At 35.1% G+C, this 26,027-nt stretch overlaps 1 pseudogene; it reads right to left on the bottom strand.

The window, feature by feature from the left end:
* Positions 1-5,745: 5,745 nt before the first annotated feature.
* LOC101443577 (olfactory receptor 5M10-like) lies at positions 5,746-6,832 on the bottom strand (annotated as a pseudogene).
* Between the last annotated feature and the right edge of the window lie 19,195 nt (positions 6,833-26,027).

The raw sequence follows: 26,027 nt of genomic DNA, 5'->3' as shown, positions 1-26,027 counted from the left end.
ATTTTCACTACCATTATGAGGATCAGTTCCAATGAGGGACAGTGCAAAGCCATCTCCACCTGTGGCTCCCACCTGACAGCTGTCACTATGTTCTATGGGTCTCTATTTTCCACCTATCTGAGACTAGTGAATGAGTGGTCTGCGGAATAAGGGAACATTGTAGCAGTGTTTTATATTTTTGTGAGTCCCATGCTGAATCTATTGATTTACTTTCTGAGAAATAAGGAGGTGAAACAGGCTTTGAACAGAGTGTTCTTGAGAAGTCTTCATAAAAAGGAGGAAAGTTCAATATCTGGAATTTTCCAAATAAAAAAAAGATAAATATCAAAGCCAATACAAAATATCTGCACCCCCCCCACACACACACATACCTTGGTTCTGCCTGAATGTAGTTCGCAAAATAGCAATATATGCATAACTTGGGAATGAGTGAGAGTCAAATGGAAATAATGAAAGTGAACTGATGACAGGAAACACAACAGCAGAAGTCTTCTGCTTTTGATAAATCAGGGTTATGTTTTTAGTCTTACTCAAGATTTCATTTCCAACTTTTTACTTAGCAAATAGGTCCTTAGTTTCTTTCCCTAGTCCATCATACTGAACATCTCTGACCTACTCTTATCAGCAAAGTGAATTGGCCTATAAATTTCTTCCAAACAAAAAAATGATTTACGTTCATGTAATATCTCATACCTTTTCCTTTAATGAAAGTGGATTAACTTTTGATAACAAACTTCTATTTCTAATTGTAGATTTTTTCTCATTACACTTTCATTGCATTTTTGTTGTGAACTTCATGTGAATTTAGAACCATATGTTTTATTATTTCATAAAAGAACCTAATATATTCCTTGATTTTATGACATTAGTGTTTCATTAATTTTCTTTAATCAAAGAGATTTCCTTCTTATTGGGAAACGCCAATTCTAATTTAAATTTTTTCTTGTGGCTGAAAGGGTTTATATAATTGTGCTATTAAATTATATTAACAATTATTTACAATTTAATTTTAATAATAGAATTTATTATCTTCCAATGCTCATCTAACACATACTATTTTTAAGACAGTTTCTGTAATATGAAAATTTTATTTTAGTGTTTTACAAATAGCTGTAACATAAGCACATTTCAGATTGCTACATACTCTTTGAAATTAACATTTTTCTTAAGTGCATAATATAATTTAGTATTAATAATTTGCCACATTCTATTACATCATTGAGAGGAAGTTTTCATTTTTTTCATTCTCGGTATGGAAATCTTCATAAATAAAAGCTATTGCTTCTTATCAGTTATTATACTAAAATAGTACTCCACAATTTCTTCTTTTACATCTTTTTGCATTGCTTTTTTGGCAGGGAATATGTGAAACCCAATCACCAAATGGGTACTCTTGTTTCACTGCATCCTCAACAGTACTGGAAGTTTTATTTTCATTTTGTAAATGTGATAATTTAGTAGATAAAAAAATCAACACAGAATACCTTTATGCATCCTATACCATTTATGGTTACTCAGCTTTCATAGGTTTCTTTTCTACCTAATGCTATTGTATTCTACTGCGATGATAATGTTTAAACTTGAGGGGAAGAGGGACTTTAATTTCCAGGAACTTTCTTTGGAGAGAAGTAAGTGTATTTATGAAAGAAAGTGAAATTTCATGTTCAAGAAAAAGAGAGTTTAGATTGAGGTATTGATGATGACTCAACTCTCACCCTTAACGGGCAAATAATCATATGTTTATTTCATATGAATAATTTCAAACTATTCAGGGGCAGATTTCAATGTCTGTTATAGAGCAGATTTTTTTTCTCTCTGTTGATTCCTACTTTCATATTCAAGTGCCAATATTAGTAAAGATCCATTTTCATATTCTAAAATCTAGACTATATTGGTAATAGACATTTTTGTTGTTGTTGTTGCTAAAAAACAATAATTGCTTAGTATGGAAAAATTTTAAATAGATATAAAACTCATGTTTTCCTTAATCTTACTGTTCTACAAAGTTGATTATTATATAAATATATATGTAGTAACCTATTTCAAAAAACATTATATAAAATTATTTGTCATTTCTTTGACAGGGAATTTCACAGCAAAATATTTTAATGAATATATAGCATTCTAATCTAAAATATTGTCACCTGTCATTTATTGAATGTTACAAAAGGGACCAATAATTCTTAACAGGTTCATTTGAGAGGATTAAAATAAATAGTTATACTGATGAATTAATAATAAAAATATGGTACATACATACAATGTAATATGACTCAGCTGTAAGAAAGAATGAAGTATTGACACACATGGCAACAGGGATGTAACTTGAAGAATTTATGTAGAGTGAAGGAAGCCTTTGAGTGTGGAAGATAGGTTATCAGGTAACAGGAAGGAAGCCTGGGGTAAGCTGATGCTCAATATGGGCAAAACCCAAGATAAAAGTGAAAGGCAATGGTTTAGCAGTAGAGGGGGGTGATGGTGGTGGGGTCCATTTGTCCCATGAGATCTAAGCCCCTCTCAATAGAAAGCAGAGTGGACATCACCATCCCCAAATCCTCAAGATAGAGGAACAAACAAATGTAAGGGAGAATGCAGCTATGGACTAAAGTAGACTTAATATTATTCTAGTAATGGAAGAACTTGATATGACCTAAGTCTATTGATAACTTATAGCATTGATATAAAAACAGAGGTCACCAGAGGTGAGGGGTAGGAGAGAGAAGAATAGGTGAAACTTGGGCATTTTAATGGAATAAAATCACAATGGAATCATTGTGAATGTTACTGAAATGATGGATATAAGCCATTATACAGTTTGTCAAAACCTATAAAATTGTATGGTGCAAAGTATAAAACATAATGTAAACTTTGTACCATGCTTAGGAGCAATGCTTCAATGTGTTTTCATCAATTTTAACAAATGCACCACACTGGTGAGAGATGTTAATGGGGGAAAGTATAGGGGAAGAATGTGGGGTATATGGGAAACCCCATAATTTTGATGTAACATATATGTACTCTAAAGCTCCTTTAAAAATAAGTAGGGAAGTGGATTTGGCCTAACGGATGGGGCATCCACCTACCACATGGGAGGTCCAAGGTTCAAACCCAGGGCCTCCTGACCCACGTGGTGAGCTGGCCCATGCACAGTGCTGATGCGCACAAGGAGTGCCATGCCACGCAGGGGTGTCCCCCACATAGGGGAGCCCGACATACAAGGAGTGCGCCCCATAAGGAGAGCCACACAACACAAAGAAAGTGCAGCCTGCCCAGGAATGGCACCACACACACGGAGAGCTGATGCAGCAAGATGACGCAACAAAACGAGACACAGATTCTGGGTGCCACTGACAAGAATACAAGCAGACACAGGAGAATACACAGTAAATGGACACAGAGAGCAGACAACTGGGGGGGGGGGGAAGGGGAGAGAAATAAATAAAAAATAAATCTTTAAAAAATAATAAATACTTTTATAAAAGGATGTGCTAAACAATAATTAAATTTATCTATAGTGATTTTTTTTTTGTTAGTTTATCCTCGATCCTATCTCAACAGAGTTTGTGAAGTGGCTTTCACCCAAAGACCACAATGGGAAAATTAAAGCATAAATAAAAATAAACATATAGAATTTAAAAATGAAAAACTTGTAAGTACTTCAACCATTTGAGTTAAGAAAGTTGTCAAATCTAAGTTTAAATTTATCTCCTGAAAGCTTCAGTTTTTCTCAACACTAGAAAATAAAAGGAAGAATAAAGTTAGACAGGTAAAACATAGAGTATATTTCACACTAATTCTAAAATACATTTTCCAAATGGATTATAAATTTAACAAATAGACCATCCTAGTTGCTAGGGATGGAAACACAACCGGTTTCTTAACAAAAAGGGAAGGGAATTTTTCCATGGATTAAATGATGGTGGTCTCCAAAAGGAGATGGAGGCAGGAATTCACCACCATCAATACCCTCTGAAACTCATTTATAAACTCTTCTGTCATCTCTCTGTAAGCAGCTGTTCCTGTTGCCTAACTCTCATAGAGAACACCAAAGAAATGTATAAGCAAGCAGTTCTGAAATTTAACATTGTATTCTAGTTATTCAGAAAGCACTCTCTCTGTTTTTTAGCTTCAAAACTGTTTCTGAAAGACTTTGATAGGTCCAGCCATGTACCATCAGCTAAGATTTAACTATGGGCACCAATTTTATAAAAATTAGATTTTATCTATAAGATTTCCTGGAAAATAAATTTGAACATTTTACAGTAAATGCTAGTGGTTTTTGCATGAGCTTTTCTTATAGTTGTTCTAAGAGTGCACAGTGATAAAATGCAAAACATTTAAAACAATTTAATAAAGCTTAAATATATATGATCCAATATGTAATCATCTGGTGACAACAATGCATGAATAAATGTGTATGAATTATTTATCTTTTCATATATCCTTCCTTACTATTATTTTTTCTCAAAGGAAGTTTTGATAATTATTGGTCCAGGTGGATTAAGTTAATGATCCTTAAAATTTTGGAGTAACAGGCCCCTTTATGAACAAAAATATACATCAGGTTCTCCAACACGCATACTACTTTGTACGTTATTTCAGGGTATTGGATCTGCAGAGCCAATTAATAAACCCTATTGACTCATAGTAAATTAGCCCTATATCAGAGCTACTACACCTTCATTTATCTAAAGGCCTGGAGTGCCATAATACTATATTAGTGATTGAAATGGATCATTACATTTGGAAACTCACAAGTAGATGTTGTCAGTTTATTTTCAAAACTGAGGACCATCATATTGATAGAAGGTAAAAAGATTTCTGTAACATGTATTTGGGGGGAACCTAGAGAAAATCTAAACCTATTTATTGACTCAAATATTTAAAAATTTGCCAAAGCAATTTTTAAAATATTGTTCTGTACATATATTAGAGTAGAAAATATTTTATCATTAAAATAAAAAGTCCAGAACTAACACTTTATCCTGAATCTCACTAAGGATCTGTGAGCCATAAAATTCAGACAAGTTATATTTTCATGGTAGTCATCAAGAGAATATAGTGAAAAATTTATCCCCAACAAATTATTACATGAATTCATGGGTTGTCAATCAATATACATTTGAGGATCCCTGCAAAATAAAACATTTTAATTTAAATATTAAAGTTTTGATTAAAAAAAAATCTGTCTTCATAATGTTAATTTGAGGAGAAATTAACTAGATTGGTCATTCAGAGTTCATAACAATAAATCATAACTCCAGAGTAATAAGTTTGTCTTTTTTTTTTTTTTAAAGATTTATTTATTTATTTAATTTCCCCCCCTCCCCTGGTTGTCTGTTCTTGGTGTCTATTTGTTGCGTCTTGTTTCTTTGTCTGCTTTTTTGTTTCTTTGTCCGCTTCTGTTGTCGTCAGCAGCACGGGAAGTGTGGGCGGCGCCATTCCTGGGCAGGCTGCTCTTTCTTTTCACGCTGGGAGGCTTTCCTCACGGGCGCACTCCTTGCGCGTGGGGCTCCCCCACGCGGGGGACACCCTTGCGTGGCACGGCACTCCTTGCACATGGCCAGCTCCACACAGGTTGAGGAGGCCCGGGGTTTGAACCGCGGACCTCCCATATGGTAGACGGACGCCCTAACCACTGGGCCAAAGTCTGTTTCCCATAAATTTGTCTTTTGAAGGGAGTAACTATGCTATCACAAGACCTCAGTGAAACAGATATCTAATCTGCCACTTTGTGGAAGAGATTTATCTTGAATACTTGCTGAGGGCATGGATCACATCCTTGTTCCTTAGGCTATAGATCAATGGGTTCAGCATTGGGCTCAAAAAAATATAACAGACTGCAATTATTTTGGACTGCTCTACAGACTCTCATTTAGGAGCCTTAAGTACATGCAGAAGAGTGTCCCCTAAAATATAGTGACCGTTGCCAGATGGGAACCACAAATAGAGAAGGCTTAGTGCCTGCCTTCAGCAGAATGCATCCTCAAGAAAAACGCAAAAATGAAAAGGTAGGACAGGAGAATGATGAAGAGAGGGTAAGGCCAGCAACTACAAACATTGTTATCTTTTTGACAGAGGTGTCAGAGCAGGCCAACATTACATTACAAGAGGAAGATCAGCACAATAGAAATGATTGACTTGATTTCAAGGGAACCACAGAAGGGTAAGTGAAAAGTCAACAATGTCTGAGAGAGTCCTTTTAGGAAATCATAAGTGTAAGGGACCATGACTAAAGATAAGCAAATGTTCTTGGACATTCTGGGGTTGTAATGGAGAGGGCTGCAAATGGCTGCATAGCAATCCAGTGCCATTGAAGCAAGGATGTAGAACTCAGTGATCACCAATGAAAACAAGGTGCAGCGGTGCTCAGAGATGTATTCACCAAGTGCAATAAATGTCTCATGGTGATGGAGGAGGTTGTTGTTATGGGGGGAGCAGTGGGGTGAGGGGTATGGGGACTATATGGGGACCTCATATTTTTTGAATGTAACATTAAAAAAATAAAGACAAAAATAAATAAATAATTGAAAAAAAAAGACACTGTGTGAAGCATCCAGCATAGGAGATGGTCTCTTGGTCTGAGAGGAAATTGTACAGCATATTTGTAGTAATAGTGGAGTTCTACAAAGGAGAGATGGCCCAGGAAGAAATACATGGGAGTGTGGAGGTAGGAACTGGTCCTGATCAGCAAAATCATGCACAGATTCCCTGCCAGTGTGATTAGGTAGATGACCAGAAACACCCCAAATAGAATCTTTTCCAGCTCTGGGCAGTCTGTGAATCCCAACAGAGTGAATTTAATAACTGTAGAGTGATTTGGGTCGGACATTTTCTCATCCTTTGAAAACTAAAAATAGCAGGAAATGTGAGCTTTATACCCAATTCTTCTTTTTCCATTTATTTCACCCATTTTATTATTGTATCACTGATCTTTTCAGCCATGGATAATGTATATTCTCATTAATCTTTTTATCTTACAGAGTTGATCATAATATGTATTTATTTTTGTAACATGCTAGTTTCATAAAACAATGTGTAAAATTATTTTTCATTTTTTGGCTGGGAACTTCTGTGGCTGGCTTTGGATAGGTGTATATTCAGGAGACCTGAATCTCTGGATTGTTCATGTGACAGCCAGACCCTGAGCCTCAACAGACTTGCAACTCCTACCCTCTGGTGTATTGGATTTACCCTGGCCAGCTAACAGGGAGGTGAAGAAGGTCAACCACCACTCTAGGGAGCCAGGAATGCCTACAGCTGCAAGCAGGAGAATTGCATCCAGCATCCATGTGGAATGTAAGCTCCCTCTTGATCTAGAGGGAGAGTGGACCATTCTAGGGTCCACAGGATGAAGGAATAGAATATGGAGTAGAGTGGACTTGCTGAAATTCTACGATGGAATTATTGTGATTAGTAATGGAAGAAATTGTAGCATTGATGTGGAGAATGTGACCACAGTAGCTGCTGAGGCTAGGGAGAGGTAAGAAGAGATATAATATAGGGGCATTTTCAGGACTTGGAGTTGTCATGCGTGGTACTGCAGGGACAGATGCTGGACATTGTATGTCCTGCCATGGGCGACTGGGTGGACTGGAGGAGAATGTAAACTACAATGTAAACCACTATCCATCCTGTGCAGCAGTGCTCCAAATTGTATTCACCAAATGCAATGAATGTGCCATGATGATGAAAGGGGTTGTTGACGTGGGAGGAGTGGGGTAAGGGGGATGGGTGGTATATGGGAACTCCATAGTTTTTTTAATGTAACATTTTTTTTTAAATAAAGAAGAAAAAATAAATAAATAATAAGTGAGGAAAAAGAAAACACGCATCATTTTAATCACTAACATTTTAATCCAAATATTCAGCATGCAATGTTCAACCACTACTTTATGATCACAAACATCTGTTATTAGTCACTTACAGCCACCTTCTATTCTATCCAGCAGAAGCTTTGTCTTACCAGTTATTAAATGCAGGTTGCTTCCCTTTACACCATTCTATGGTGACTGAGAACTATGCAAATTAATATAATAGATAAATGTTCAGTATTACCTTTTTACTTGAAAGCCATTGTTCCCTGACTTAATTTCATCAAAAAATCATTGCATTGGGAAGCGGCTGTGGCTCAATCAGTTGGGCTCCATCTACCATACGGGAGACCCTGGGTTCATGTCTCGGAGCCTCCTTGTGAAGGCAGGCTCATCTGCACATTTGGAGAGCTGCTGGCCTGTAAGCACTGCAGAGTGCCTCCTGGCCCACAAGAGCAAGGTAATGCAAGAAAAAGAGAGACAAGCAAAAAAAACGCTGAAGAGAATGCAGGGAATGGACACAGAGAGCAGACAGCAAGCAAGCTGCAAAGCGGGGGAGGAATAAATAAATAAATAAAATACTGACACAGAATAATTCACAGTGAAAAGAAACAGAAAGCAGACAGTACTTTCAATAGGATGGAAGGAGGAAAATATGTGTAGTTATGTCTTATATATTTATTCTAGTAAAGATGAGAGAATTCCCACTAGAAGGCTTCAGTTTTTTCTCTGTCAACATTGAGATGAGGTCATTTAAGGAGTGAGAGAGGTACGGCAGTGGGGTTGGTGAGAGATATGAGGAAAGGAAAGGTCTGAAATAGTGTTGACAGCAGGAGAGTAACACAACCAGTGGAGAGAGGGATAAGTACCTTTCAGATCTGAAAGTCCTTTTCAGGATAGACATCATGGATTTATACTGAATTAGACTGCCCACAGAGTTAAATTTACCAGCATGCTTTCAATCAAATCCAGATCCTAGTGCCAAGTTCACTCATCAAATTGATGACTTAGGAGGAAGGCTAGAAGGACAATAAGGAATAACTGAATAATAGTTGGCTTTGCATTTATTAGAGAGTAAAGGACCAAAGGACACTATTGCTTGTGGTGTCTTCAAAGGCACTGACAGAACTAAATCTATTCTCGGTCTATGAAATTAAGGAATCAAAGTGTTGTCTGACCAAGACAGGGAGCCATCCCTCAGTTTGGCAGGCTTCCAACTGATGGGTTAAGTTGTGAATCAGTCAGAGATGAAGTAATACGTCAATATCGAAATGTACCGGTTGGGAGTGGATGTGGTTCAAGTGGTTGAGTGCCTGCTTTCCACAGGGGGTTTCCCAGGTTCTGTCCCTGGGTGCCTCCTAAAAACAAATTAAAAAACAAAACAAAACACAACAACAGCAAGCAAACAAATGAAAAAAAAACAAGTCAAGGGAGCCCATGTGCCTCAGCGATTGAGTACCAGCTTTCCACATATGGGATCTGGGGTTCAATCCCTGACCCCAATACTTTAAAAACAAAATTACTTTTTACCAACTCATGAAATTGGAGATTTCAGTGTAACCACAGTATTTTTCTCAAACTGAGTTGGAAAGATTGCTCTGTCTCAGTGTCTCTGTTTTCTCTTGGTATCTTACACAAATAAAGCAATAAAAATGAAGAAAAATAAAATCTTACTGCTTGAAATATTTCAGCAGAATGGAAATTCCTTGTAGGATTTTAGTGTTGGTGGCCTTTATTGCTTGCCCTCTTAATGTGGAGGTCCCATGTTTTTCGTTATAGGCAAATAAGTGAAGATTTAACTCTCCATTAAATAAGATGATAGCTTCTGGTTTGAAAGAAAACTTATCCCAAATATTAATTTTTTAAATTTAATGATTTTCTGGTGTACCTTAATACATAAACACAAAACAATATAATATCAATTTATACACTTACTTTTCCAACAAGAAAATTAGGATTAATAGTAACTGAATAAGTAGGCAAAAACTAGTGCACAGAGGAGCAGTGAATCTAGATTTTTTGTTTTAATCAGATGATTTGAAGTCCATATGTAAGAAAGTGATATAATTTATTTATATGCCAATGAATAACATTAGAATGTCAAGTTTACATATGTATATGAACCTAACTCAAAAAATAATTTTATATATTCTCATTTTATTGTTGTTAAAGCTTTCAGAGGGCTCTTGTGAGTTTATGAATGAAAACATTGCATTCCTTAGTTAATACCAATTTACTTCATTTGCAATGACTAATGTCTGTTGCTAGAAGGACACCTACTGGCTTTAGTTATGGAAAGGACACATTGCCACATATTTAGCTATACCCTTCTAGCCTTTGTCGTCTTTACCTACTTTTAGGGTTATTTAACTGGCTTCATTTAAAAGTAATTGCAAGGTCAGCATTGAACCAGATGTCCTAGTTTGTGTTATAAAGCAAGAAAAAATAAAAGTATACATCTTGGAAAGGAAGAAATAAAATATTGTTATTCACAGTTCCCAAGATAGTTTACCTAGAATATCCAATAAAAAAATCTCCAAAATATAAATTGTGTACTTAGTAAAGTCAGATTATTACAAAGCTAATATGTAAATCACATATAACTATAAAAAGCAAATATCAACTAATAGCAAAAATTTTAAATACCATTTAAAATAACATCAAAAGCATAAACTACTTAGAAATAAATATAATAAAATTTGCAAGAGCTAAATACTGAAAACCAAACACCTCTAGAAGTAAATTTAAAGAATATATAAATAATGGGGATATATTCAACACTTGTGGATTGAAATATTCAATATTATTAAGATTTTACTTCTTTCTAAAGTTATCTATAGTTTCAAGCCATCACAATCAAAATTTCAACAGGCATGTTTTTAAAAAGTTGACAACCTGATTTTAAAATGTCTGAATATATATAGAAAAGACCTAAAGTAGCCAAGGTCATTATGAAAAAGGAGAATAAAGTTGGAGAACATACACTACCTAATTTCAAGAATTACTATGGAAATATAGAATCAAAACAATCTATAGGCCTAAGGAAGGATGAATTGATTAATGGTTCAGGATAGAGAATTCAGAAACAGACCTGTTTATATGTAATCAATTGTCAATTGAACAGAGGCACAGAAATATTTTAATGAGTAGTGCTGCAAGAAAAATTGTGTATCCATAAAGAAAAAAATCAACATTAATGCCTGTATTACACCATGCTTCAATATGCCAATAGTAATATGAAGTATATCGTAAACCTAAATTTAGAAGTGAAACCTACAACTATTTTGGAGAAAAGCAGATTTTTCCTTTTTTTTTTTTTTTTTTTGAGGTACTGGGATCAGGGACTGAACCAGGACCTTGTATGTGGGAAGCTGGCACTCAACCACTGAGTTGCATCAGCTACCTGAGTAGGTTTTTTCATTTGTTTGCTTGTTGTTTGTTTGTTTTTGTTTTTAGGAGGCACTCAGGGACCAAGCTCAGGACCTCCCAGGTAGGAAGCAAGCACTCTACTCCCAGAGCCACATCTGTTCTCCTCCTAATTATTTCTTATTTCTGCTGCCTTCTCAATCTCTCTTCTTGTACTCCCATTCTGCATATGTTGGTTTCTTACTCATGTCTAATATTTCTCTGAGGATCTGTTTATTTTACTTCATTTGTTTTTCTCATTGTTTTTAGTTTGCATACTCCGTATAGGTCAATAATTCTTTATTCTCCCAATTTAAATCTATTCTGAGCCTATCAGTAAATTCTTTTACTTCAGTAATTGCACTTTTTTGACTTCAGAATTTCTATTTTGTTCTTTTTATTTTATTATTTTTATGTCTTTAACAATATTCTAGGTTTGATGGGAACATTATTTATTACATTATGGTTTCTTTTGTTCTTTGAACTTAGTTGAAAGAGCTACTCTAAAGTTTTTCTTTTAATTCTGAAGTATTGTCAATCTCTCAGGCAGTTTCTGTTTGTCCCCTCCCTTTTCCCCCAGTGAATGTGTCATACTTTCCCGTTTTTTTGCATGTCTCATAACTTTTTGATGGATCTGGACATTTTACATAGCATATTGTTGCATCTCTAGATACTGCTTCACCTCCCATTCTGGAGCTTATGTTTGGTTGATTTCTGGATAGATTATTTCAGTGAAGTTTATTTTCCCTACATATTCTTAAACCTGTGAGATTTCTCCTCAGATGGCAGAGCCTTGGGTTTACTGGGAAGACTGTGGCTTTTGTAGAGCTTTTTTTGACTCTCTCAAAAATAAAAAAGAGAAAATGAGAAAGAAATAGAGACACTAAGACGGAGAGAGAGACAGAGCTGGTGTCTGGCACTGAGTCCTAATTCCATACCTATATTAGTTTGAATTAACTTTTTGCCCATTCACTGAAAATGATCTATTGAAAATTGCTGAAATTATATTTACATTATGTAAAATGAAAGATATAGGATATTGAAATATTGTGTATATTAAAGCATTTAGTTTAAAAAAAAACATAAGACAACTAGCTTTAAAGTTAAAACATCCAACAGTTCACACAACCCTATATAAGAGAACAATTCATTTCTAACATTGACTTTTTGAAATTGTGCTTGTTGAACACTTTGTTCCATCTACCAACTCCCCATGCCATAGATAAGAATTATTCTTTCTTAAATTTAAAATTTTTGTTGATTATCTAATATAAAGCATGGGCATGTAAAAGTAGATAGAAAAAGGTTGATCTTTCCAAGGAGGTCTTTGCCATGTAAGGAAACATTACACAGTATTGTTATGATTTTTTTCCATGACTTAGAAATTCCTTAGGTTTACCATACCTATAGAATCAAGTAGTGGGATTTCCTTGATGCTCCCTTGAACTTCCAAAGTTGGACAATCATAGGGGAGATAATATTTGTGCTGTGTTTTGAAGAATGAGAAGTTTTTCCAAGAAAAAAGAATAAAGAACAACCAGTAGAGAGGCAATAAAAGAATGCAAGAAAATTATATGATGTAAAATGCAAAATAGAGGAGGATAAAATTATAGATTTGAGCTTCATTTCTCATAAGAAAACCATAAACTGTAACCAAAAGCAAGATTATTCCTCAAGTAATTTCAAGTGAATGTTTTCTGTTTGGATAATTTTTTTTTTTTCCATTTTAAAGGAATGTACTAGTTATCATGACTACTATATTTTATCCACCTCCAATCAGTTGGGAAAAAAATTATGTTTCCATGTCAGTGGTCAGTCTCTGGAAAAACTTCTAGGTGCTTTGTTGTGATAGGCCAGCCATGAAAATATCAATCCAATAAAATGAAAACCTTAAACATGTACCAATGAAATTGTAGTAGGAATAAAACAGATATGCAAGGTTTATTTACCAAGGCATTAGGAAAAATATATTGATCTTGCTCTAGATCTTCTAATATTCCTGCTTATATTGCTTAACATGCAAAGGTCAGACAACTAGACACTTTTTATCTTCATGAATTATGAAGAATGCCTCTTTTCTAAACTCCTGAAACTTCCTCTACACAACCCTTGAATTTCTTTCTCTATGATCCTCTAGATTTACCAAGTAGTTTGTTCCCATTATTCCCATTATTCCCTAAGCAACCTAGATTACTTGCCCAGGTTAGAAGCACTTGACAAGAGCACAACCATCAAAATTAAATTTTGATATATGCTTCTGGTTCCCTGGGGCAAGGAACGATCTCTAAGCTCTTTACTGGAGAGAGTCCACTGGTTTCTTTGTTTTCCTCTCTCCCAGCTAATCTTATACAGGGCTTTATACCCCTATGAACAAAGTGTTGAAATGTGACTTTTGATCATTTTCTGGCATTTAGGTTCTGTGGGATAAAAGGATTTATACAAAGCAACTATATTCCCCTATATTTCAAGGACATTTGCTAGACCTCCACTACCAGAAAAAAAAAAAATGTGAAAGAATGAAGGTTGGAGATGGGTTAAATTGAAGAAAGTTTGCCCTCATCTTAATCTGAGTCCTAAAATTTCATATTTTGATGACTCTAAGTACAAGAATAAAAACAGGTCGTTTTAAGAATTTTACATTTGGAAGTATACCCTCCTTGGTGTGCAAAGTATAGCTGAAAGGATGTAACTTGGGGATTATCACAGTATAAAATATAAATGCCACTTTGTCTTGGTCTTTCAAGCCGGTGGAGTTGGGGTGCAGATACATGAATACGATTGTCACTAAAAAAATGATGACTGCCATGAAATGGCAAACAGATGGAGAAAGCTTTGTGACTTCCCTTAGAAGAATGGATCCTCAAAATGACAATAAGAATGTAGAGATTAAAAAATGAGAATAGTCAGGAGGCAGTTAAGTTTTTTAAAACTCTTAATAATGACAACCTCATTATCATGTGTGTCAGAACAAGAGAGTTTCAGGAGGGGCAAAGTATCACAGAAAAAAAAAAGTGGCTGATGACTTTAGAGCAGAAGAAAGACAGCAGGAAGGTGAAGCCAGTGTGAATGTTAGCATTCATAAAATCTGCAAGATATGTAACCAACACAAGGAGCACACTGACATCAAGAGACATCACGATTGTGTAAAAGAGCACGTTGTCGATGGCCATGAAAAGTTCACAGGCCACCACAGTCAAAAGGAAGCCCACAATGCCAGCAAAGGAAACAAACAAGCAGCATTAGTGGCCCATTCATTAAGTGAAATGACCCAGAAATTTGCCAGCAAATTAGGGACATTTATAGGAGAGAAACAGAAGTCAACTAGGGCCAGGTTGCCCAGAAAAGGCAGATGGGAATTTGGAGACATGAATCAGTTTGGATTAATGGGATCAGGCTGAGATTTCCAAGCACACTGATCATATAGATGGCTAGAAACACCATTAAAAGGGGACACTGTAGCTATGGATGATCCCTGATCCCAAGAAAATAAATTCAGTCATTGTTGCATGGTTGCTCACACCTTTGCTTCAGAACGGAGGATGCATTTGCTAGAATAGCAAAGAAACCAAGGAAAAACTATACCCAAAACACCAGGAATATCAAATAATTCATTCCTTGCTTTAAATGAGTACATGTGTATTGAACCTCTTTTTTCTGAAGTAAGAAGAAAAGTTTCCTTAAATAAACTCAGTAACCTATTTTACTTAAAAAAGGAATTTGAATGCACATTTGCTGTGTGTGTTTTCATACATCAGGGGCATGCTGCCTTTCCCTCATCATCTGAGTTTAAATAATTTAATTTGCTTTATAAATTGTAACTCTGATCCTTTCATCGTGCTGTTTAAAATTCTTCATTGCCAATAAAAAGTAGCCAAACTCCTTAAAAGGCCTTTGATGATCTGACTCTAATTTATCCATATATTACCCTACTTCTCAACTTTTCTCTCCTCTTCCCCTCCCCTCCTCACCCTTCCCCTTCTCTCCCCCTCCCCTTCTCTCTTTCTCTCCAACTATTCTGAACAACTTTATATTACTCTGATTGGATCATTGGATCATTCCAATTGGCATACCAACATGCTGTTTTTACCCATTTTAGGAAAAAAAAATACCTTGATCCTGTTGCCCTTGCCTCCTAGCATTCCATTCTTTGTTCTCCTTTTGGCACAAAGTATAAACAGTTGAACATATTTGCTTTATCCAATTCTGCTTTCCTTAATATCTCTTAATCCCATGCCAGTAAGGTTTTTAACCCAATCACACCATTCAAGTTGCACTTGTCAAAGTTACCAATGATTTCTACAGTTTAATCCAGCAGTCTGTTCTCATCTTTCTTGACCTATCAATGGTATTTGACAGCTTGATTGTTTACTTCTCCTTAAAAGGCATTTTTCTCTTTTCTCCCAGGACATTGTACTCTTTGAGCTTTTCTCTACAAGTCTTGTATGTTTATTCTTTATTTTCTGTATCACTTTTTATGTTGGAGTAGCTCAAAGCACATTCTTTCATCCTGTTCTTTTTCCCATTCCCAGTCTTTCCGTTGATGATCTTACTAGTCTCTGGCTTTAAATACCACCTATTTATTTAAAACTCCTGAATTTATATCTCCAGTAATGACTGCTTTGCCAAACTCCAGACTCATATACTTCTTGGTTACTCACAACTCTACATGGATATCAAATAGAAATTCAGCATGATAAAAACTATCTCCTCATGATCCCCAACTTTTGCTATACCTATAACATGGCCCACTTCAAGTCATTGACAAATTCACATTTCCTTTTGCAGAGATGAAAACAAACAACAAAACAAACAGATAATGGAGAAACTTTTATGTCTTCACCTTCTCACATATTCCATATCCAGCCCATTAGATAATTCCTTATACCCTCCACTGAGACTCATGCCAACATCTTTCACTTAGATTAATGTAATAGTGTTTTTATTTTTTAATTGGAGAAGCTGTGGGTTTACAGAACACCCATTCATAAACGTACAGGATTCCCATACCCCACCCCACCAACAACACCTTGCATTGGTGAAAACAGTTGACCACACTTTTTTATAATTGTACTTTTTTTTTAGCAGAAATTACCTTTTGTTACAATTGATGAAAGATTATTACAATAATACAATTAATTATCATCCATAGTTCACATTAGGTGCATTTTTTTCCATATACCACTCTATTTTTAACACCTTGTGTTAGTGCAAAACATTGGTTATCATTCATGAACCAGCATTCTTATATTTGTGTTATTAATTAGTCCATCATCTACAGTAGGGATACTGTGTTATACAGTCTTATATTTTATCTTTTACTTTTTAGTCTAGTAATGCATACGACCTAAAGTTCCTCCCCTGCTTTTTCAGAGAAACTATGACTTAACAAACTGGTCACACATAAAATATAGGATTTCTGTACACCACTGTACCAACATTTGCATTGACGTGTAATATTTGCTACTACTGATGATAGCATTTAAAAAAATATTGTACTATTTTTACTTGTATTTACTTTTGTTAAAATTGGTGATTATTGAAATAGTTATATCTATTGTCCATTATTTACATTAGGTATATTTTCCCCAATATAAATATTTTTAGTTAAAAATATTTTATTGCTAAAAATTACTAACTATAACCTGAGCCATCAGCAAGTAATAATCTTTTTTAACAAATAAATTTTATGGATACATATAATAAAGTAAAAATCCATCCACACTATATAAACAATAGTATTTGGTATAATCACAAAGTTTTGCATTTATTATTTAATCATATTTAGAGCATTTTCAAAATTCCAGTACTATTACTAATAATAAATAGTTATTTAACTCATCTTTCTACCTTGAAAATCAACTAAAATTCCTAAAATTCCACCCTCTAAAATAACCATATTTAAAATTTTATAGGCATTCTTTCAATGCTCCACTTTATGCATATATATATATGCTCAAATATATTACTATTTTATATGCATATCAATATAATTTTGCATAATTTGAATACTATTTACATGATATAAACGATCCTATATATGATATAAGTGTTTATGCACATGTCTGTGTGTGTTTTAAGGAGGGCCGCTTCATTTTGTTTTTTAGCACTTATTTCTCACCAAGTGTCTATAATTTAGATTCAGATTCAGAGAATATTTAGAGTAGCCTCAAATGCCTGGCATTGCAAGTAGACATTTTATTTATCATCCTTTATGAATTATTCAACATACCAGAATGGATAGAATCCCCCATGTTGCATAAATGAAAATTTGTCCTCGGAAATGTTAAATAACTATTCCAATGTCAAAAAACTGCCACAACTAAAGCACAAGATGAAGACTGAAAATGTAGATCATTTTGTAAATTTATGCATGTTTTATCTTATAATTAGTTTGTCTAATACTTTCATTAGACATTAAATTTCCCCAGGTGTTTTGACACAATATACAATATTAATTCAAAGTACTTGTTTTTCACAATCACCTATTCATATGCATATACATATATTCACAAATAAATATATATTCATATAATCACATATGTATAAACATGCATATGTTATATATTCTATAAAATTCTTTTTCTGTTTCTTATGAATTTAAATCCCTTTTGTTTTAGTCTGGCAAAGGAATACTGATACAGATTACCAGAAATCTGTTGGCTTTTATAAAGGGTAAGGGTTTACAGACCCAAAGGCCATGGAGAGTCCAGCTCAACATAACATAAAAGGTACTTTCTCACCAAAGTCAGCTGCTCTGTTTTGAAGCAAGATGGCAGGCAGTCTCTACCTGGTTTCTCAGGGCTTCTTTTATTAGTCTCTGGTATAGGGCTCATTTCTATCTGGGCCTTCTCAGCTGCTTAGCTGCTCTGTTCTCTTGCACTGCAAACTATCAGGCAAATGGCTCCTCTCTCCCCAGAACCCCAGGATCAAATATGACAGAAATCTCCCTCTCTTCTTGAGTGGGTATTAGTTCAAATCAGCCCACAAAGGAAGTGGGGACTCAACCTGACTTATGCCCTGCTGATGTAGTCGAATCAAAGCCCTAAACTTGACAGGTAATTTAGTCAAGACACTTCAGGGGAAAATAATGTTTTCAAAGGGTATCACACCCAGAGGAATAGATTAGTTTTCAGGCATAATCTCTCTGTTTTTGGGATTCATAAATAATCTGAAACTGCCACACCTTCCATTTTTAAAAAATCTGTGTTAACAATTTATTCAGTAACATTAAAAGCAGTGTTTCAGACATACTCAATTTAAGATGTGCAGTATCAATTGCTTAAATGTTTTTTGAATCCTCTCAGAAACTCTATATATGTCTGAACACTTTAAGATAAATGAAAACATCCTGTCTTTATTCCTTAAGAAATATTCTTTGGAAATAGAAATATTTCTTTATTAGTTTAGTTGTCTTTTATTTAATAGTTTCTAGAGGAATAAAAGTTTTCTGCTTTTCAACAGTGAGATTTATAGATTTATTGATCATGGAAGTATTATTGGGAAATCAGCAAAATTAAGACACAGTAAATTAATTTCACAAAGAGTGGAAAGTATAGCTTCTGAATCTAAGAGATGTAGTCAATTTTATTAGGCTGCATTCTTTCTCTTGATATTTAGTGTCTGCGAAACACTAAAAAATGTAGTTTCTGAAATATGCTGAGAATCCACAATCAAAATGTGTCTTTGATTTCCAGTGAGGTCATTGAACTATACTTTCCCCAGTGAGACATTTATTCTTTGAAGGATAACAGGTATCCAGAGAAGTACAAAAGTATTTCATTGCCCTGCAACTACTGAGCATAGAAGTTAACCAAATGGTTCAGAATTGACCAAATTCTGCCTCCAAAGTTCAGAGTTCCCTTAAAATATGATCCTTGTCATCTCAAATACAATTTATGTCTCAGTTCATTCATTCAACAAATATTGATTGATTTTTTTTAATGGAGGAGACATGTTCTTCGTAGTAGAGTAGCCAACGAAATCAATCTTGTCCATTCATTCTTAGCTTGCAGTCTGGAGTTGTGGAGAGATAGCTAATACAAGAATCTCAGCTGTGCTATGAATAAATTGTGGACATTAGAATAATAATTAATAACAATAAAGTACCACTTTCCATAGTTTCATGATAAAAAGCATTTAAAGGATGGATATTATTGTAGAGGCGTTAGAAAAGAAAGGGTAATGAACGCAGATGTGAGACATGGGACAGTTTCAGATCTTTGAGAAAAACCTTGGTGAATAGGAAAATGTGGGAATTAGGGAGAGACAGGAAGTCAGCTCTTACTGCTTACAGTAAAACAGGAAGAATAGGATGAGCTAACTCCTCTGTGGTCTTTCACACAGTTTTTCCAGGGCAAAGGATCAGAGTGGTAGTAGTCTCACTTGGAGCATGCAAAGCACTGCTGTTTTTCCTCATGCATGTGGAATGGAAGAAATAGCAAATACACATTTACTTGATGTCAAATCATCGCTTAGGTCTCCTCCTCCATGCCAGCTCATCCAAGAAAGCTGTTATCTATTTGCTCCAATATTGACAACCCACCAACCCACTACAATGAATAATAGATAATACATTTAATTTGACAAAAGGTTATTGAAAACTTTTTTCAACCATGTGAGGAGGAAAGATTAAAACTTTAAGTGCAATTCACAAAGCCAGTGAGTTATCCCTCCAATATTGCCATAGTTTTCATATGATTATATTATACTGTTTGACAAGATGCTTTCATGTATCTTTTTTTATTCATTTTTGATGCATCCATATGGGGGTAAGAATTTTTGTTGGTATTAAATATTGTGGACACTGACCAGATTTGCTTTCAAGATTGCAGTATTGAATTAGTTATTTCCATAGCTGCCAGGTATATTGATAGATAGCTACTGGTCCACAGCTAAATTTCTCTTTGGGAATTGCTGCTGACAGGAATTGCCTTGCCAAAAATCATGCCCCCCTCAAAGGCAAGAGCACACATTCAAACTTGGTCATTGTGGAGGTACAAATAACTGATCCTTTATTCACAATTTGAGACTCTTGAAGTACTGCATCAGCTCCACAGCCCCATATGGGCTGACCTGAATCCTCTGTTGCAAATTCATCACAATTGAACTTCTTTCCCCATTGCTGCTTCCCTCACTCTTTTACAGGTATTGTTCCTCTGTGTGCTCTCCACTAAACTTCCTGCATTCAAATATCTGTCTCAGAGTCTGTTTGCCTGGAGGCCAATAAAAGACACCAATTTATATATAATAAAACTGACTCTGATAGAGCTAAATATTGAAGTTATGTTTTAAACCCAGTTCAGTCAAATTCCAAATGTTTTAATAACTTATCAGACCCTATTCCACCTACTGTGTTGATTCATAAGATAGGCCCATGTATACATGTTTAAGATACCTGGAGACTAAGCAGTAAGGATAAAATTAATAAGAAATTGTCATTTCTTCTACATAAGAGGATGACAAGTAGCATGGCCTTAAGGTATGTGTTTCTGTAAGATTTTCTTGAGGGCTTCTTTCACATCCTCATTTTTCAAACTATATAGATGAGAGGATTTAACATAGGAATGACCACTGTATAAAAGACAGAGACAAACTTGTCCTGCTCCATTGAGTAGCTAGATGTAGGGCATAAGTACATGAAAAAGATTGTCTCAAAGACTATAGCGAGAGCTAGATGGTAGAGGCATAGGTGGAGAGGACTGTGTGCCTCCCCTCTAATGTGGGCATCCTCAAGATGGCAATGAAGATTCATAAGAAGGAAGTGAGGACAATTGTAACACAGCTGATGACATTAAAACTGGAGAAAACCATGATGACAATGCCACTGATGTGGGTATCAGAGTAAGAAAGTTTGAGCAGAGGGTGGAGTGTCACAGTAGAAATGGTTGATCCTATTAGAGCCACAAAAGGACAAACTGAAAGTCATCCCTGTGTGGATGGCTGTATTTCCAAGGTCTGCCAGGAAGGAGGTAGCCACTAGCAAGAAATAAATTCTCCCAGACATGAGAACTGGGTAGAGCAGCAGGTTCCAAATGACTGCATAGTGATCATATACCATCATGGCCAACAGGAAGCATTCAGTGCCCAGAAAGAAGTGAAAAAGTAGAAATAGCCAGGATATCCACTGAAAGAAATGGGCTTATCTTCAGCCACTAGATTCACCAGCATCTTAGGAGTCACAGAATAGGAGTAAGAAGGATCAACAAAGGAAAGGCTGCTGAGAAAGTTGTACATGGGGGTTTGGAGACAGGAATCGATCATAATCAAAATGATCATTTCCAAATTACCCACCATGGTTGCCATATAGATTGACAGACACAATCCAAAGAGGATAACTTCTAAACCTGGGTTCTCTGAGAGTTAAAAGGATAAATTTTTCCACTTCGGTTTGTTTCTTGCCTTGAGTCTCTTTCATATATCTGATCATTTGAGCTAGGGTAAGAGGAAAGATAGAACATGGCATTTGGTCAGCAAATACATGATAGTTCTATAAGCCAATTTACACTGATACATAGTCATAAATATCCTACAGCATAAAGTTAAAATTTTATGTTAAGTGGCAAACCCTATATCTGCATATTAACTAATTTTCTTGAGCAAGTGACTTAGTGTTAATTAATCATAAATGCAAGTTCTGGAGAAAAATGCTGGAGTGAATTCAGGTCACTGAATATTTCTCTGCAGTACTTAGAGAATTAATAAAAAATTAAAATTTAGCAAAATGAATAGTGTCAAACAATGGAAAGAACTGAAAGCCTAGGTGATAAAAAAATTCTGTAAAAACTGAAGGCCAAGGAAGGTGGAACCATGATTTTAAGCCCATCCCACCTTCCCATAATCAAAATCTATAGGAAAAAAATGTGAAAAAGTGAAATCATGTGGATTTCCAAAATTTATTAACACCTTGCTTCATCAAGCTACAATTACCTTTTTCCTCTTACTCATCGCTGGTAACCTCAAATCTATGTTGTGTCTCTATGAAATTGCTATTTTTAAATATTTTATATATGTGGAATCTTAGAGTGTTGTCCTCCTGTGACTTGCTCAGACTTAGCATCATGTTTTCACTGTTCATCCGTGTTATAGCATGCATCAAAATGTCAATCCTTCTCATGCAATACACATTGATGTACATGCTTGAGTCCCTGCTTTCAATGTCTTTTGGTATATACCTAGGAGCAAAATTGATGGAACATATGGTAATTGTATATTTACTATTCAAGGATCACCATCTGCTTTCCACAGTGGCTGCACCATTTTACATTACCAAACACAAGTGTGATGATGCCAAATTATTTGCCCTTCTTCAACACCACAATGTCTCTGTGATGATTTGAGGCTATATGTCTGCAAGGAAACCATGTTCTTAAATTTAATCCATTCCTGTGGGTGTGGACTCTTTGTAATTAGGAACTTTTGATCAGATAACTTGTGTTTCACCTCAATCAGGATAGGTCTAAATCCTGTTATTGGAGTATTTCATAAGTGAATGAAATTCAGAAACATAGAGAGAAGGCCACAGGAAGTAAGAAGCTAAAGTCAAGGGAAAAAGGAGGTTAAAGGAAAGAGCAACAGATGTCTCCATGTTCCTTGCCAGGGAATTTCAGGCAGCCAGGCTTCAGGAAGAAACCATGATCTTGATGGTGTCTTGATTTAGACATTTTCCCAGTGTCAAAATTGCAAGCTAATAAATTCCCTTTTTTAAAGCCAACCCATTTCATGTTATTTGCTGGGGCCACATAGGAACCTAAAACACACTTCTTGTAGTTCATTGGCCCAGATATACAGTCTACCTCCTTTACTTTAGTTTGATGCTCAAACTTCAAAGAATAGCATTGCCAGAAGAAATGAAAAAGAAGTAATAGTACTTTTTCTCTCATCCCCAGCGAGAAAGTTTTCCTGAGAGTATTATACAATAAGAAATAGTAAAAAGAACAGAATCCCTCAGACATGAGCTAGACATAAAAGGAAAGGTAGCAATGAGTAACAAGAAACACTGAAAAACACTAAAATGTGTGGAGTATTTCTTTTGTTCCCCAGGCACTCTGATGATTATTTTGCTTGCATTATTTATTTAAATCCCATGAGATAGGCAGTGTTATTATCCTTTTTAGGCTGAGAGGAAATGTGAAGTACAAAACTTAGCTTGCTATATGAAATACCTTGAATAAGTAAATTTGTAGAGACAGAAAGTATATTACAGACTATCAGAAGCTGGGAAGTTATAACTTCTATTTGAAGTCATGGAAAAGTTGCAAAGTATTGTGAATGCAATTAATACTACTGAATTTTACATTATTTAGGGAAATTCTAAGTTGCATAATGTTACTAAAATAAAAAGTTAAAACAACTTTCCCAAAGTCCCAATGTTAATCTGAATTTGTACTCATAAATTCATATTCTCTTAACATTTGAGATCATTTTGAATGACACCCTCTATTAAAATATGAGAGAATTAATACACAGAGCACTTGACATTCTAATTCTCAGAGCTCCAGTGATACTCTAGAAAATATTATGTCTCAGAAAATACAGTTTTATATCTCCTAAAGTGAAAACATAATCACTGTTGCTGAAAATTGTCTTTTCTAGAACTCACATTGCCTCCACAGTGTTATTATTGAATCTGGTGCTATCAATTACAGGTTTTCATCCCCTTCTCTTCCGGCAAAGACAATCCCAGCCTCTTTGCAATAAATCTTTTTCTACAGAGTTTGCAGTGAACCCTCTAATTCAGAAATTCTTGACATGAGTTTTAATTTTCTGTGAGTTCCTGGAAGTAGTTGTGGGATTACTGGAGATAAAAATGTTTCAAAATGCCTTGATATTTTTTAATGCTCTTCAGCTTACTCCTAATGTCTCACAAATGTTGTAAGAATAAAAATGGACTAAACTTTCTTTAATGTAGCAAAATTTGATAAATATATGCACCTTGTTGTAAGCACTCAATAAGTTGAAGTTATTATTAGTATAGGGTGACAGAGGGAGATCTAGCCCACAACAACATTCAACAACAAAAGTATGAAGTGCTTGGAGTTAAGAATTCTGTTCAGTCAATAGTTGTAGCCTCAGCATCACCTAGAACAGTGCTTTCCCAGTTGAAGGGTGTAAATAATTGTAGTTTGAATGGGTTTTCTCTTAGGTCTAAATCCCTTTCCATTAAGTAAATATCACTCCATTCTACATTTATAAAAACTATATTCTGAGAATAAAGTATGATAAGCTACTCATTTTAATAGTAACAATAATTCATCAAAATATGAATTTCAATCTTCTGTTTCATTTTTATTGGTTAAAGATTTATTTCTAGGTTCCAAAATCTAAAATATGTCTAATCCTCCCTGAGAAGAGAGTGACTTCCCCAAACTCATCATGGAAATTGTGAACCTGAAGTTTTCATAACTAAGTTATCAAATAAGGACTAAATCACTATGGTTCAATTATTTCTACAAGGAAGTTTTTCTCCTATAAACACCTCTATCTTTTACTCTTCTGATAATACTAAATTCACAGAGGGCATGTTTTTTACCCACAATCCAATATCACCAGGGAATTAAATCTCCTAAGAATGGTGTGGTAAAGGGACTCATTATTTATTTGAATTTAGACTTAAATGTCTTGATATTTATTGACTTGGGAAATATTAAGTACTTTGGTTTATCATTTGTTATAACAGATAATGTATAGTATAAGGAGAAAATTTTGGACTCTGAAAAACAATCGATAGATCAATTAATTTTTGGTGAACCTGGACTAGCTTGTCAGTAGCTATTTAGTGATTCTGTGCTTTGTTCCTTAACTTTTTAATAGGAATAATTATCCACAGGTGTATTTTTTGATAATACAGGTGATTTAGTGATTCTCCCCTTGTCCCTCCTAATTCCATTACAGATATAGTGACTATTCTTCTCCTTGCTGCTGTACCTGGAGTTTAATCCCTGGGCCATACCAAAAGGGCTCTTTTGGGTGCCTAGTTTTCAGATGAATTTAGCAATGGGAGATGCCAACAGGATTTCAGGGGTGGGAAGGAGAAAGGAGTTGCTCAATTTTTTTCACATTTTATTCCTGCTTAATTGTGAAGGTACTAGAATAACTGCATCTCTCCAAGGATAACTCGTGCCAAGTTGAATATTGGGAATGAACGGGTGGCAAGGAACCATTTCCCATCCCAGCTCTCACTGGACTCTAGTGTAGTATCCATTGCCTTTGCCACTTCAGACCAAGAGGTATAAATTGCTTTTTGCAATTAACCTCCAGGTGCTACAAGTTCATTGCCTGATTTCCTTAACTTTGTCCTATTCTCTGTCTATTTATTAAACTGTTTTCAGCTAAACCATCTGAGCAGAATTTTGTTTGTAACCATGTCTCTGCATAGGATGAAGTGGCACATGGTAGATCATCAAGAAATGTGCATTATTAGTAGCAATAATAATATTACTGTGATGACAAATATTGTTTTAGTATGTTTGAATTTTTATTTTTAAAGAAGGTTTAGATTGCATAAAAGTTATATCAGAAATACAAAGGTTTAGGATATTTCTGAACTCACCATTGTAGGAATTTAAAGGATCCATGGAATGACCATCCTATGGGATCCTGAATTAATTGCAGAATGAACATAGGATTCAGATATTAAAATTTCTAAGAGGATTGCACATAAACTTGTATTTGAGACTTTGTCTTAGACTAGTCTCTTGTTCTCCTTTCTTTTGACTTGAAATCACTGAGAGCAGAACAACTGGATAAACTCCTGCTCTGTTCTTCCCAAGTACCCATTCTCAAGTCATATAGAGGAGAAGGGGCATTTTG

The sequence above is a fragment of the Dasypus novemcinctus genome, chromosome 10 (genome assembly GCF_030445035.2).
Source record: "Dasypus novemcinctus isolate mDasNov1 chromosome 10, mDasNov1.1.hap2, whole genome shotgun sequence".
NCBI classification, from domain to species: Eukaryota; Metazoa; Chordata; class Mammalia; order Cingulata; family Dasypodidae; genus Dasypus; species Dasypus novemcinctus.
Note: the sequence above shows the minus strand (reverse complement) of the source record. Positions and strands in the feature narration are given on the sequence as shown.